We start from the raw sequence: 6000 nt of genomic DNA on the forward strand, positions 1-6000 counted from the left end.
CCACTTGTCAGCTCGAGGTCCCCCGTGGTCACAAGGAAAGTCTGGGACAACGTCCAGCCAGCAGAGGCCTTTGGTGGGGCGGGGTCAGTGGATTTGAACGCCTCTAGGTGGGAAAAGCCCCTCCAGTGTGCACTGGACCCTGCTCCACAGCTGGCTGCTACCACCGCCCTCCCCTCCATCCCGCCGTTCGGCCCCGCCGGCTCCTGGGCGTACCTGAGGGCGAGGCCCTTCACAGGTGCTCTGCGGCTCGTCTCAAGGGTGGACGGACCTGGCCTGGGGAAAAGGAAGATGCCCTCGGGGGATCTCCCCCTGTGTATTTAAAGCATACTTCAGGTTTGATTTTGCAGAGGTTACATTTTAAGAACAAGAAAAGACAACAGGTCAGGATCTTGAGTGGTTTCCAAATGCGGGGGCTCTCCCGGCACCTGCTTAGTTAAAAGGACAGACTCGTGTGCGGCGGGGCCCTGCTCGACCCCCAGGCTACAGGCCCCGTCGGCATCCTGACAGCGTCCACTTTTCCTTCTCTTCACAACAGCCAACGCTGAACACCCAGCCCCTCCCGTCGGTGGTCGCTCCACAAACCGAGACCCTCCATCCCATGGACGTCACGCCGGATGGGATGCGTTTGACACCCACGAGAGTCATTCCCTTCCAGGACTGGCGGGCACACGCTTGACACGGGCAGCTCTGTTAACAGCAGGGCGGGTTCCAGGTTCCTCCCTCACAGCTCGCAGCCAACGACGCCCAGCCCTGCACAGCCTAGTGCCCTGCACACCCAGACCTCACCACCAACTGCCTCTCTGCAACCACGCGAGAGGAACAGACAGTTACTGTTTCCACTTACAAGTGAGGCAACCGAGGTACAGAGAAGCCGGGTTACGTGGCTGGCTTCTGAGGGCCGGGCCACAGCCGCAGTGCCACCCTGAGGCCCAGCCTCTAGCGTCTCAGCTTCCCGCAGCCTGCGGACTCGGGGCATAAGCCACAGTGCCGCCCAGGACCCTCGCGCCATCCGCCAGCCCCTGCTCCCCAGCGGAGAGGGCATTTCTAGCCTTACGCTTAAATACAAAATCTCTTTAAAGGTTCAGTTACAGTGATTGCAGGTCTTGTAGCCAGACAAGATCTGTGTGAAGTATCTAGTAATTCATTACTCAGAGTTTCCCAGGAGAAACTTCCCAACGAGCATGGGTGAGGTATATAACCTTAGAGACGATTCCACAAAGGGAATCAACTTCCTTCAACCGCCCTCAGACAGGAACGCCATCATCTCTGGGTATCTGCTGGGAAGCGGAAGGGGGCGCCCAGCAGGAACAGAGCCCAGGGCTGCTCTGAGGCTTCTCCCCCAAAGTCCCCTCCGAAAGGAGGACAGAGTGAGACCCGGCAGCGAACAGGGTCACCCCGAGCCCGTGTCAGAGAAGCTTTGTTCTCGTTTCTTTTGCTCTCCCAGCAGGGCTCAGAGCAGATCTACTGACTGGACATTCCAGATAACTTGGATGTGACCTTCGGGGGCTAAAGTCTGTAAACCAAGAACTTCTCACAGTGAAGCCAAGACCTCGGGAAACCCACCCCGACCCTTTATCAATCAGTGAGACAGGAGTGACCCTGGAGGGGTTAGCATTTCTGGGGCTCAGGGACCCTGGGTGCCCCCCAGGAACTCAGGCCCTGGCCCCTAAGTCACCAGCAGCTGGACACAGGGCCTCGAGCCATTCTTGGGAGGCCGGCTAACCACAGGGGCTCCTCCAGGCCGGAGCCCAAAGCCAGGAGCACAACCTGCGCCTCCAGCTGGCCCACAAGCCCTGCCTGCAGGCCTGCAGGGGGTGAAACAGTAACTGCGAAGGCAGCCCCGACGCCCCTCCGTCACCGCCCCTCCATCGGGAACAGACGCCTTTGACTGGCTGCCTCCCCACCCCCGGGCCTGGTCCACAGCAGAGGGATTTCCAAAACGGAACCAGCTAGAGCTGTTTGAAACAACAGCCTGTTAGAACTGGAAGGGCCTCCAGGGCAATCTAATCCCAAGCGCCACATGACGGGAGAGACAACTGAGCCCCCAGAGGAGATGCTACAAGGCACCCCTCCCCCCAGTACCCCTCCCCTCGAAACCTCACACAACAACAGGACATACAGGCGGGCTGAGTCCTCCTGGGTTTTGGAGGGTCGGGGTGCAAAAAGAAACACCCCTGTGTCTGAGAAAACATCCCTGTGTCTTTAGGGTCTGCACTTGCTCCCAAGGGGGCCCTGGGGCCCTGGGGCCCTGGGCTGGGCTGGCGACAATTACAGTCAGCACGAGGGTCTAGGTGGCCAGGCTTGAGCTCCCTGAAACTCTTCTGTGCCTGACATTTGGAGGGAGAGCTTCCCCAGTACTAACCAGCTTCCAAAAAGAGCTGGGAAGAAAGCCCCGTGGGCAGAAGATGGGAGGAGAGAGGCCAGCTTTAGAGAGTCTGGAGGAGAACTCAGGCTGCACGGTTGGGAAAGACCCAGCTGCAACCACAGGGCAAGAAAGTCTGGAAACGCTGCCCAGCGGCCACAGGGCGAGACTGAGAGCCAGTGGGTCAAACTGGGATGAGGGGTGGAGGCTTAAATTTACCCAGGTAAACAGAGCCGACTGGGGGGCTGCGACGAGTGGGCCATCACTGCCAAGGCCGGCCAGACTGGACCAAACTGCAGGTCCGCTCTCCCAGATCTGCCAACTCGCTGCCTGGGGGAGTGGACAGTCGCCCCTCAGAGATGGGGAGAAGGTGACCTTTTTTTTAACATCTTTATTGCAGTATAATTGCTTCACAATGGTGTGTTGGTTTCTGCTGTATGACAAAGTGAATCAGCTATACATATACATATATCCCCATATCCCCTCCCTCTTGCGTCTCCCTCCCACCCTCCCTATCCCACCCCGCTAGGTGGTCACAAAGCACCGAGCTGATGTCCCTGTGCTATGCGGCTGCTTCCCACTAGCTATCTATGTTACATTTGGTAGCGTATATATGTCCACGCCACTCTCTCACTTCATCCCAGCTAAGCTGGGAGAAGGTGACTTTTACCATGAAAGGTGGTTCAGACGGAAAACGATAGGGCCTTTCACCTTCATCACAGCATCCGTTCCCAAGCCCTCTGCTGGATCTCTCTGCACTGCTGGAGGCAGTTTGAAGACACTTAATGGAAACCAGCCAGGACGCCCCTGGGGTGAGGATGGGGAGCCCCACATCCTCCCCTCACTCGGGGTTTCTCCATCTGCTATTGTGAGACTTGAAGGGGCTACAGAAACAGCACCAACCAACCAACCACTGAAAACCCTGAGGACCATGTTCAGGTGTGCGGATGGAGCACAGGTGGCGTCTGAGGACCTGTTCGGAAGATGATGAGGGGATGAATGACAGGCAGGTTGGAAAGGAGCTCGGGAGCACAGACCAGAGCAGCGAACAGGAAAGCTCCGTGGGCTCAGTGGCGCTTACTCCGGAGGCGGCTAGCACCAGCGCTTCAGGTAAAGCCCTTGGCCCCTGCTAGACATGCCGGCATGGCCGTCCAGGACCCGCAGAGCCATCCCAGGGGTGAAAATTAGAACAGCCTCGCCTGGGCTCCTGTCCTTCTTGAAGGAGAGCCAACAAAAAATCTTCCAGCTGCCGCTAGGGCAAGCCCAGCGTGAAACGCGCAGGTGAAGAATAATCCCAGATTTTCTCTTTTCACAGCACGTGGCTCCCAGCAATCTGGCTTACGCTTCGGGCATAGAAATTTTTTTTTCAGAAAACAGTTGTTTCAAGCCAACAAGGCACCCTTGGAGACATGAGCACGACCAAAGGACACGAAAAGGGCTGCTTTCGGGCACACCGAGCAAACGCCTGTCACACATTCACACTGGAATACACGGGAGGTCGGGGCCTGGGAGAGCAGGGCTGCTCCTGCTTCCCGGCAGGCAGACCCCAGCAGGTCCCACGCCCGAGGAACGAAGGGGGGCTGCCCTTAGGTCCTTATCCACATGTCACCTCGGTAGGTGCTTTGCTCCACGAACCTCCTTCCCTGCGTCTGCTCCACCTGCGCCTTTTGGGGCGGGGACCTGGCCCCAGTCTGCCTCTGGCCTCGGGCCCCGGACTGGACGTCCCCACAAAGAGCCCAGCCCCATCACTCCTCCCGCGAGCGTGCAGAGGGCTCTGAGCACTGCCCTTCCTTCCCAGGAGACGCACCTCCTTCCTCCTGCTATTTATAACCACAGATCTTCTGTGTGAAGAGAGAACAGATGCTATTTTGAAACAGAGGAAACCACCACTCAGCCTTCCACGTTCCACAGGTCGGCGGGTCTGCCGGGGGGCGCGCGTGTGCTCCTGGCGGGCGTGTGGGCACAAGCTCGGGGCCGGGCCTCGCTCACCCACGCCTGAGATCGGAGCCTTGCGTTTCATAAGTAAACTGCACATCTGAGTCAGCAGCAGGAGGGCCGGGGTCCAGGAAAGGGTCCTCAGCTCTCCCAGAGTGTGCCCGCCGCGCCCTGGCCCCCGTGTTGCCTCAGGGCCAGCCTCGGGGGGGGTCACCCTAAGCTTCCAGCCCTGTGCCTGCCTGGGTGCTGGTGTTTGGCCAGGAGCGCGACTCTGCCCACACCCACGCTGATGGCATCACAGCTCTGGCAAGTGGGCCCTTCCTTGGCCGCTAGACTGGTAACACGATCCTGGCCTTTCTCCTCCAGGTACCAGGCTGAAACTCTGCCCAGGGTGGTAGCAACTGAACGCTGTTGCCAAGCAGCCAGGTGGCAAAAGCAGTGAAGAAGGCCCGGGGGAAAGTGGAGAGCAAGTTCCCCAGAACAGCTGGGTCACCACTCAGCTCCCCTCTCTGCAAAACAGAAGCAGTCCCGCTCCAGGCAAGTGGAATGGTCTCTCACGAAGACTTGCAGGATGAGAACATCTAGGAACGGGGGCTCTAACTAGAGTGCGTGGCCAAATATCGCCTGCGGCTCCACGAGGAGGTGGAGAACGGCCACCCCGCACCTCTCCCGGCTGGGATGGAAGAGGCAGGGCGAGCGGAGGCGCAATGAAAGAAAACAGAAAACTAGGAAGACCAGCCGGAGACCTGCTCGGGCTTAGGCAGGAATCCAGGCACCAAACTAGCACTGCTCGCGGGGGTTAAAAGAATCCAGATGCAGCTCTCGCCACAGTCTGGCGGGCGCGGGGCGCAGACCCCACCGCGGACCCCAGCTGGGCCCGAGCGAGCCGGGAAAAGCGCGCGGGAAGCTCGGGGGCTCGCGGCGCGCGGACGGGCCGGGGCCGAGCCTGCGCGCCCGGGGGCGGCTCCCCGCGGCTCCGCGGTCGCCGCCCGGGGACCGAAAGCGGCGACACCCGCCCGCCGGGAGGGCGGGGACCCTCGCTACCTGCCGGCTGGAGGCGGCGCGGCCCGGGCGCGGCGAGAGCCTGCGGCCCCAGCTTTGTTCGGCGGCGGGGACCCCTTCCCCTGCGCGCCCCCCGCGCCGCCGGGCCCCGGCCCCTCAGACCCGTCCCGGGCCGAGCTCGCGGCCCCCGGGCGCGGGGGGTGGAGGGGAGGCCCCTCCCGGACCGCACCTCCCCGCTCCCGATCCGGGTGCCCCGACCGGCCCGCGGGCGCGGGGAAGTTGGGCGGCGGGGCGTGGGCTCTCCTTTCCCGGCCGCCGCCAGGCTTACCTGCGCGTCCGCGGCTTGTCAGGCCCGCGGGCTCCGGCTCGCTCTCTGCCCGGCCCGGCCCTTCTAGCGCCCGCGGGGCCGCGGCGGCCGGGGGCGCCGACTCTCCGCGCTGCGCTCCGGTCCCGCCGAGTGTCCGCCCGGCCCCGGGAGTCGCCCGGTCGCCCCCGCGGAGCCCGCGCTCCTTGCCCCGAGGGCTTCCGCGCGGCGCCGGGTCCGAGCCGATGGGCGGAGGCGGGGCGCGGGCGGCGGCCGAGCGGAGGAGGCCGGGCCCTGCGCGGGGCTCGGGCCGCCGGCTGCGCGCTCCTCTCCGCCGCGGCCGGGAACTTGGGCCCGAGTTGGCTGCGGCGGTGGCGGCCGCGGCTCTGAGTGCAGG

General features: G+C 62.3%; 1 protein-coding gene across 1 annotated transcript in view; it reads right to left on the reverse strand.

The window, feature by feature from the left end:
• WNT5B (Wnt family member 5B) overlaps nt 1-6000 on the reverse strand; it is a 94514-nt gene extending 88514 nt beyond the window's left edge. The window contains exon 1 of the mRNA XM_067756008.1: nt 5628-6000. The gene's annotated coding sequence lies outside the window, so the exon portion shown is untranslated. The remainder of the gene's footprint in view (nt 1-5627) is intronic.

Source organism: Pseudorca crassidens, chromosome 11 (assembly GCF_039906515.1).
Source record: "Pseudorca crassidens isolate mPseCra1 chromosome 11, mPseCra1.hap1, whole genome shotgun sequence".
Taxonomy (NCBI): Eukaryota; Metazoa; Chordata; class Mammalia; order Artiodactyla; family Delphinidae; genus Pseudorca; species Pseudorca crassidens.